Source organism: Brassica oleracea, chromosome C6, assembly GCF_000695525.1.
Source record: "Brassica oleracea var. oleracea cultivar TO1000 chromosome C6, BOL, whole genome shotgun sequence".
Taxonomy (NCBI): domain Eukaryota; kingdom Viridiplantae; phylum Streptophyta; class Magnoliopsida; order Brassicales; family Brassicaceae; genus Brassica; species Brassica oleracea.
In genome coordinates, this window is record NC_027753.1 from 2,356,162 (window position 1) to 2,366,437 (window position 10,276).

Below are 10,276 nucleotides of genomic sequence, written 5' to 3' on the forward strand. Positions count from 1 at the left end.
ATATAAAGATATATTGATTAACTTCAAATATTTCATATATCCCATAAACATATTTCGATCGAATATGATTTTGATATCATCAATCCTTCAAGGATTCTATCTTTTAGGGATTCTATCTCTTAGGAACTATCGGTTTCCAGTGGGTTGTATAATTCAAGTTCTTCCTTTATTGTCAGACTAATAAGGAACATAAAAGTAGTTGCACCTACCACATAAGACTATGTCTCTTCACAATCAATTCCATATTGATCTTTCTTTGGTGCAACAACTCATTTCTATCCCACTTGTTTTACACCTTCTAGTGTATGGACTAGACTACTGGTCCAAAAACCTCACTCTTTCACAAGAGTTTTTATCTTTATCTTTGGCTTCTTTTTGATTTGGCCAATCATCTCTTTGTGTGCACTTTTCAATAGAGTTTCTTTCATGATCCTCTTTCTCATTTATCATATCAACTGCTATTTTGCATGCATAAATATCATCGACGTCGATTTGTCTATTCGTTCCATTTTATTCTATACATGACATAACTTATTGAGATTTCTTCATTGTCTCAGGTACCTGATTTTTTTTCAGTCATGTTTAATGTCTCTTCTGGAGATCATTCAAAAACTTTATTTCCTCGTGACCATTATTAATTTATCTTCCTTTTCATTTGTGAGGATTCTTATCTTTGGAACCACATGTCTACCACGCTTCAGGCGTGACTTGCAGTTTGATATTGTTCATATAGAACATCTATTCTTATTGGAGCATTTACAGCTGGTATATGTGACTCGATCACTATATTTATTTGGGGTCAGAAAATATGTCTGGCAACTTCTTTACTAAGCACTATAATTGAATTATCTTTTGGACTTGTATTTTACATTTTCTTTAGCCTGAGGATCAACGATAACTCATATCAACTTATTTTCTTTTTCAGCTGTTTATTTTCTCCCCTTTATGCTGGAAATGCTAATTCACTTTTAGCATTCAAATCGAGCCTTACTTATATCCTTCAGGGATGGCTATGGATTCTTAAGCATTTCTTTTGCTTATTGTCTCAACATAAGTGTCTCAAAATTTCAGAGATTACTTTGAGAATGATTCATCAGTCTTAGTTTTAGTGCAAACATAATCTTCTGGATGTTTCACTTATCATGAAATGTGAGATTCTTTAACTCTTCCCCTCGAGATGATATTACTATAGGTTTATCAATCTCGAATGAATCTCATTTTTGAATCAATAACCTACCCTACATGGATCATGTATTCTTTCTCAAATCATTTTAACTTTTGAGACTTATAAAAATATGATGCAATAAGGATTTTAAATTGCATTCTTATGTGTAATAATATTATGTACTCTTCTGGAGCATCATATATATCCTTTTCTTGAACATTCTATAAAGTTTTATTACCTTGTATTGTACTCACAATAATTTTCTTTCATATTTGGATGATTGAATCATATCTCTTATCATCTTTATTTTCTCAACTTCAAGTGAGAGTATGAGTTCTAAAAAGAAACTCTCTGGATCTTGACCTTATTTATATCCACATTCACGTCTACAACCACTTTTATGTTCATTTTCTTGAACAATACTATTTGTGTTGATTTTCTTTCTCAACATAAAATGTCATATTCTCTTCAGGATAATGATTATAATCAACTAGACATGATTTAACATCTAATATCAAAAGCTCATTATTTTTCTCAGTCTCAAAGAGATAAAATATAGTTATAAATTTTTCTTTTTTTTTCTCAATCGTTTGTCTGCTGGACAACATTACTTATATAATATATTGTATTTTAATACATATGCATTATTAAAAACTTCTTTGAGAAATTTTACTTTTAAACTCAACATCCAACATAGTTGAGTTTATTTAACCTAATAATTCGTTAACAATCTACATGTGTTAATGTTCAAAATAGACTTGTGTGTCGTGTTAATCGATTCAAGCCAGCTATGCTACAGTAAAATCAGATGTGTTACATATTTTAGAAAAACATGGGATGCAGCCATAAAATATTAATAAAAGTATGGTACGCAGTCGTAAAGTTAAAACTATGGAATATTAATTTATACGCAAGAACGAATGCTACCAATAGAATTAAGGGCAAGACAGTTTCACAACTTAATTAATTTATGAAAGTCATAATCCTATATGCAACTGTAATAATTATATGAAGCCGTGTACATGCCTATAAAAGATGTGACAGATGTATTCTAACGAGTGAAAGCAATATGAACAATATAAACATATATGCTAGCGTGATGACATAAAATAATATAAGCATCACATATGATAATACATAAATAAAATACGTGCGAGTGTAGGCTATAATCATATTGAGCATTAGCTTATAAACATCGAGAAGATCTCTTTTAAATCAAACGATTTTATTTCCTTTAAACAAGGGTAGATCAATATGGTCGACTAAAGGTCCTAAGCTCATACTGTATATGAATTCATTCTTACAAACCATGAATTGATAATAAACGTGGTTTGAAGAAGAAGAAATAGAAGTAAACTAAAACTGTAAAATAAAATCTATACCTATTAGCTTGCTAGAGCTTCGTGCTGATAACGTGTTATAATTAAGAAGAGAAGATGAAAAATTGGTGTGTATTATTCCATGATTAATGAATCCTTTATATAGGATTACAATAGCTTGTGGACAAAGCCACTTGGAGAACAAGTAAGGCTTGAAGAACAAGTATATTTGAGACTTGCCATAATGACATCACCATAATATTCATAACAAATTCATCTTTTTATTGTATTTTCTTTTTTTATTTTTTCTTTTGTTAGAAAGAAAAGAAATGTCGACGGAGTCATATGAAGATGCCCTTGAAAGACTAGGAGAGCTTCTCAGGTACACACACTCTCTTTCTTTCGCAAAGCAGATCATACGTCTTGGACTTTGCAGGTTGTTCACTGATCACAACGCGAATCATTTTGCCCCCATATACTGTACCTTGACCCATCATTTATGAGTACAAATTGTCATCTAATTTTGTGTAACATGAAAGGTGAATTAATTTGCAGTAACAAATCGGATCTCGGGAACAAGGTGGCCGCAAAGATCAAGAAGTTATTTGGTGAGCTATAAGAATTTGAATCCAAGAGGCCATCAGATGCCGTAAAACAAATCAAATCCGGATTTATCCACTTCAAGAATCATAAATATTTGTACGTTTATTCCGAATTTCAATGTACTTTTAAAATAGATAAAATCCACTTTTTTCCCATACTTATATGATAATAGTGCTTATAAAACATTATTTTAATCTAGGTACCTACTCAAAAAACATGAGCAAGATTAACCCAAAACCCCATTAAAAATATCTTAACTAATAGTATTTAATAGTAATCGTGGACTACCAGACTTAGTCAAGAGACGGTTCAATTAAATGTGGTACAATGTTAGTCTCTTAATCTAGGGTTCTTAAAAAGTAAAAATTAATATATATATATAAATATTATTTCTTAAATAAAACATACTCCCTCCGTTCCTAGAAGATAAACTTTTTAGTATTTTCACGCATATTAAGAAAATACATTAAACTACCATAATAATCGTTTTCTGTAATTTTCAGTTTTCAATAACTTTTAACCAATAGTAATTCAATAAAGTCAATTAATTTTCTTGAAGTTTACAATTTTTTCATAGAAAACACAAAAAATATATATTTTTGAAACAAACTTTTTTCTAAAAAGTCTATCATTAAGGAACGGAGGGAGTATTAAACATGAATATAACATTTTAAACATTGATTTGAAAATAAAAACATGAAACAAAGATGAAACAAAGATGAAAAAACATGAAACAAAACGAGAATCATTTGAAAGAACCATCGTAGTTCAGTTGTTGTCTTCATCACGTCCAAATTTACGCCATATATGTTCGACCAAATCATTTTTCAGCTGTTGATGCATTTGTCTATCACGAATTCTAGTGCGAACACCCATCATATTGACGATGTTTGTAAGGATATCTGTGTAATATGTGGAATCGACATGTGAACTTCCATTGTCTTCTGCTTCTTGGAACTCTGAAATGTCAAATTGAGTGTATCCATCTCGTTCGTCTTCTACTACCATATTGTGGAGTATGATACAAGCTCTCATAATCTTCCCAATTTTGACTTTATCCCAAAAAAGTGCTGGATTTCTAACAATGGCAAAGCGAGCTTGCAGGACTCCAAAAGCACGCTCGACATCTTTTCGGACAGCTTCTTGTTGTTGAGCAAATAAAAATGCTTTCGGACCTTGTGGTAATGAAATTGATTGGATAAAAGTTGTCTATTTTGGATAAATACCATCAGTGAGATAGTAAGCTAAATGATACTCTCTTCCATTGATAGAGTAAGTAACTTGTGGAGCTTGACCATTTATTATGTCATAAAAAACAGGTGAACGATCAAGAACATTGATATCATTTAGGGTACCAGGTGGTCCAAAAAACGCATGCCATATCCAGAGATCATACGAAGCAACCGCCTCCAAAACGATTGTTGGTTTACCCGAACCCCGAGAATATTGCCCTTTCCAAGCGGTGGGACAATTCTTCCACTCCCAATGCATACAATCGATGCTTCCTATCATCCCGGGAAACCCACGATACTCACCAATATCAAGTAGACGTTGAAGATCAGCAGGTGTAGGTCTTCTCAGGTACTCTTCGCCGAATAAAGAAATTATTCCGTCAACAAAATTCTCCAAACATGACCGAGTAGTAGTTTCACCGAGTCGGAGGTATTCGTCGACCGCATCAGCCGCACTACCATATGCCAAGACACGAATGGCTGCTGTACACTTTTGAAGTGGAGAGAGACTACGCCTGTCGAGAGCATCTCTCTTTTGTTGAATGAATTCAACTTCATTGGACAGTCGAGCAACAATGTGCATGAACAATGTCTTGTTCATTCGAAAGTGTCGTCTGAATAGATTTGGAGGATACGTTGGAGTTTCGCTGAAATAATCATTCCATAAACGTATATCGCCTTCTTCACGATTTCTTTCGATATAAATTTTTTTTTTCTTTTTTTCTCTGTTCTTCTTGATCACCAAAATCGATGGAACATTTCTCGAACGCTTGCTCAAAATGTTGATCTAATTGTTGATCAAAATATTGATCAAAAGTATCATTATTTGATCCATCAAATGTGTTATGAGAAGAAGATGCCATTTTTTAAATTTATCTTGTTTGGTGAGAAATAGACGAGATAAATTGGTTTGATCTTTTTGTTGACGAAGGGCAGAATGAGTTTGAATGATTTCTTGTTTGGTGAGAAGGAGTGAATTGAGTTTGACAAATTTTGTAAAAGATGAGAAGGAGAGAATGAGTTGGTTTGATCTTTGTATGGTAAGAATGAGAAATTATGAAACGGTTTGATCCTTGTGTGGTGAGAATGAGAGATAATGCGTTGGTATGCTCAGAGAAATTATACGTTGTTTTTAGAATGAGAGAATGAGATATGAGTTTGTTACACAACTACAACATAACTTTATATAGATATCAGATAACTTGGCAAAACTACAATCCGTGACACAAGTACTACAACAAAACAAGAAAACAAGACTCGTGACACAAGTACTACAACAAAACAAGAAAAAAACTCCGTGACACAAGACTCCAAGACTACATGAACACAGGACTCCAAAAGTACATGACGACAACAAGACCACAAGTCCTTTGTTCGATGAACTTGGTTACTTCTCTTGATCATTCGAGTTTCAGACACAAATCAAAAGCAATTTGATCCATCCATCTGACAAACAAAGACACGGAAAAATTAATCAACAGCCACAAACAAACTTGAAGAAACAAACTTGCAAAACAAATAAATCAAACTTGATCCATCTATCTCAGGCAACAAAGAAAGGAAAAAAAATTAATCAAGAGACAGAATCGCACACTACAAACAAATCTACACACAGAATCGAACACCACAACCAAATCAATTTTCTAAAACTTGAAGAACATGAATCAGAGCTTTACCTTTCCATTGGACGAGAGCCACCGAGCTTGATGTCCCTCACCGTCGCGGAGAACCACCAAGAGACAGAATCAAACGGACAAACCAATCAAAAGACATGCAACTTGATCAGAACAACAACAAGCAGAATCTAAAGACATGCAAAATTGAACAACAAAACAATCGGTTTACCATTTGATTCGAGGAGAGCCGCCGAGAGGGAGGTCCGTCGCCGTCCAGGAGAGCCACCGAGAGAGATGTCGCCGTCGAGAGCCACCGAGTGAGAGATACAGAGAAATCGGAGAGACACCGAGAGAGAGGAGAAGTCGCCGTCGAGAGAGAGAATCCAGAGAAACGAGAGAGACCGACGGTTAGGTCTCCGACGAGAGCTACCCAAAGAGAAGGAGAAGCCAGAGAGCCACCAATGTGTAGAGACTTCGCCGTCGAGAGAGAGAAACCAGAGAAAGAGAGAAGAGAGGAGACACGGAGAGAAAGAGACAACACCGTTTCAAACACCCTCTACCCACTCAGGCTAGGAAACCTGTCTCCAAGTCACCGTTCCTTCCAAGTCCTAATTAGGAGGCGTCCTTAACGTAAATCACTTTTTCCCTTTTATTTTTAATGTTAATTAACCTAAGAGACATCATTAAGGCACCCGGTTAATCCTGACGGATAAAAAGAGTTTCTTAAGTTATTGGTTAAATAAGGTTGCTCATTATATTGTTGGTTTAATAAATATCCAGGAAAAACCCTTCCTTGTTCAAAGCACTTGCCAAGAGCCAGAACCCCAAGGTTTTAATTTTGCTAATCTCTTTATTATTTTTCTACCTTTGGTAGTTTCCTTTTCTCGTTTCTTTTTTTTTCTCTAATTAGCCAACAAGAAGAGTATGAAGCAGAAATGCTCAGAAATTAAAAAGGATCTCAAGTATTATATGATAAACTAATTTTCTTATCACCAATTGATTTTAGATTAGGAACTCATCTAACTTAAACTTAAAAGAGCCTGATCTATAATAGCTCCATTGCAAAGTTGGTCAAATGATTATTACCTGAACATTCAGAGATTAATGGTCAAAAGAGCTATGCATCTCGAATAGATGAAGTCTCATCTCACATCAAAAATTTGAAAGGATCTCAATAATGGTATATAAATGAAATTGACCAATCAACTTATCATTAATTTGTTTTAGGTGGAAGCTATATAACTTAACTGGCACAGTCCAATAAAGATGATTGTAATTTTATGAGCAAGCTACTAAACACCAAAAGAAAAGATAGAAATCCTAAAATTAGAAATCCTAACTTTATGAATTCAGACTGCATGATAGATATCTTTAACAAGTGAGAATTTCTTTTTGCAGTTTCTGGTGTTTGCTTGTTCGGATTCCCGAGTTAGCCCTTCTCACATCTTGAACTTCCAACCTGGAGAAGCCTTCATCGTTAGAGATATTGCAAACATGGTTCCACTTTATGACAAGGTTCATCCAATATTTTCATGTCTTTCTAATTATCTTTACACAAGCACCAAAAGTTGTTGTTAGTGGTTAAATAATTATCCACTTTTGACAAGTTGTTGTCTTTGGAAACTTGCAGACACAACACTCTGGTACTGGTGCAGCTATGGAATACCCAATTACAAAACTCAATGTACGTAATAATTAATCAATGGTCCTGTTTTTCGATAGAATTGCTTCTTAGAGATATTTTATCTTGTCTAACACCTTTGATCTTACATGGTCGGCCATAAGATGCGTAGATATGTGAACTAGTTTTTACCCTACGATAATGTACTGTTTTGTAATTATCAGGTGGAGACCATTCTGGTGATTGGTCACAGCCGTTGTGGTGGAATAAAGGGTCTCATGTCCATTGAAGATGATTCAGCTCCTAATAAGAGGTAACCATACTCAAAACGCTGATATAATCAAATATCTTTAAGTACATGATCAAGAATGAGGCATTTTCTTTGGCGATTCATTGAAATTCTTTGAAATGGCAGCATCTTTTAACATGACAGACAACAACCCATACGCTACTGCAAGATTATATGTCGACCTTATCATAACTGATCTTGAAGGAACTAATAGACCTCCAACTGTGGAAGAAGATGTAGAAAGTGTATTTGATATATATTTCACAATGTACAATAGAGAGATTATATACAAGATTAGTCTTGGAGACTAAGTTTCCTAATAACAGAACATTCCTAAAACAGGGGAATCATAATATACGGTAGTTACTAGATGATCTTATCATATCTCTCTTACATGCCCCCTCAAGATGGAGTGGGGGAAACCACACCAAGCTTGTTCCTGATTTCAATGAACCGCACACGAGTGAGGGGCTTTGTCAATGCGTCGGCGAGTTGGTCCCGCGTGTTGACATGAGAGACTGCAAGAGCTCCTCGTTGAACTTGGTTTCGGACAAAGTGATAGTCGAGAGCTATATGCTTCATCCGAGAGTGGAAGACTGGATTGGCACACAAGAATGTAGCTCCAACATTGTCACAAAAAAGGACTGGTGAGGACGGAAGCGTGACGCCAAGTTCGGTGAGGAGGCTGCATATCCAAGTGATTTCCGCGGAAGCATTAGCAACTGCTCGGTATTCAGCTTCTGTAGATGATCTGGCGACACCATTTTGTTTCTTTGATGACCAGGAGATGGGATGTTGTCCGAGGTAGATGACATAGGAGTTCGTTGAGACGTAATCATCGCTGTCACCTGCCCAATCTGCGTCGGAATAGGCTCGGAGAGCTAGTTTGTTTGTCGCAGAGAAGTAGATGCCGTGCGTCGGGGTTCCAGCGAGGTATCTCAAGATGCGTTTAGCCGCTTGCCAGTGATCTTCTGTCGGTTTATGCATGAACTGAGAGAGACGGTTAACGGCAAATGCAATGTCGAGGCGAGTGAATTGTAGATACTGGAGGCTACCTATCAAACGCCTGTACTTCGTTGAGTCCGAGAGTGTAATGCCAGAGTGTAAGTGGAGTTTAGGAGACGACGCCATCGGAGTAGTGACGGGTTTGGCATTGGTCATGTCATACTTGTGTAACAAGTCAAGTATATATTTCCTCTGATTCAGATGAAGGCCACTAGTAGTCCGATGAGCCTCGATACCTAAGAAGTACTTCAGGTCCTCAGCGTCTTTGACAGAGAAACGTTCAGCAAGGAGGCGTAGAGTCTGCTGAATGCCAATGTTTGTGTTACCGGTGACGACGATGTCATCGACGTAGACCAGGAGATAGATGTGATGATTGTCGCTATGTAGAACAAACAATGAAGTGTCCGCAAGAGAGTTCTTGAACCCCAAGCCAAGAAGAAAGGTGCGTAGCTCGGTGTACCAGGCGCGAGGAGCTTGCTTGAGTCCATAAACCGCCTTGTGAAGGCGACACACATAGTCTGGTCTGTCCTGATCAAGATATCCTGGTGGCTGGTCCATATATACCTCTTCTTTCAGTGTTCCCTGGAGAAACGCATTATTGACGTCCCGTTGTTTGACCGGCCAGGAGTTGCTTATCGCAACATCAAGAACTAGTCGTAGAGTTGTTGACTTAACAACGGGACTGAACGTCTCAGCATAGTCTCGACCGAACTCTTGATTGTACCCTTTTGCTACCAGACGAGACTTTGAGCAGCGGCGAGTTCCATCTGGATGAAACTTGTTCTTGTATAGCCAGCGACAACCCACGACGTTGGTGTCAGCTTTGCGAGGTACGAGTGTAAAAGTTCCATTACAAGCAAAAGCGTCCATTTCTGTAGACATGGAATCCCTCCATATTTTGTCTTTGAGAGCTTGTGTGATCGTAGTGGGTTCCGCTGGATTTGTAGTTGATAGCGCAGCAGAGTAGTTGTATTTGGGGTTTGGTTTCGAAATCTGATTTTTCCTTCTCGTCAGCATTGGGTGATTATTATCAGGTGGAGGATGTGGTGGTGTCAGTGACTGATCTCCACTAGAAGAGGATGACACCGTTGGTGTTGAGTGATGATGTGTAGATGAATCAGAGGCAGACTGCGACTGAGTGTTTAGGTCTGGTATTGCAGATGGCGTGCCAGAACTTTGCGCATTGTCATTAGCTCCAGAGACTGATCCTGTCGACATATCTGAAGCACTGGTGGCACCATTAGTAACACTTAAAGTAGGAGTTGAAGAGTTTACCTGTACTGACTGGTGAGAATCCGAGCTCGAGGTCCCCGTTTGCTCTACGAATGGTGGTTGTGGGGTGGGATTTATCGATGTATGTGTTTGGGTTGTGATAGGTACGAGTGTTACTGGTGGAGAGGTTGTAGCTGGTGGGTCTGTGGTGGGA

At 37.0% G+C, this 10,276-nt stretch overlaps 1 pseudogene; it reads left to right on the top strand.

Moving 5' to 3' along the window:
• Nucleotides 1–2,810: 2,810 nt before the first annotated feature.
• LOC106297208 lies at nucleotides 2,811–7,873 on the top strand (annotated as a pseudogene).
• Nucleotides 7,874–10,276: the final 2,403 nt, after the last annotated feature.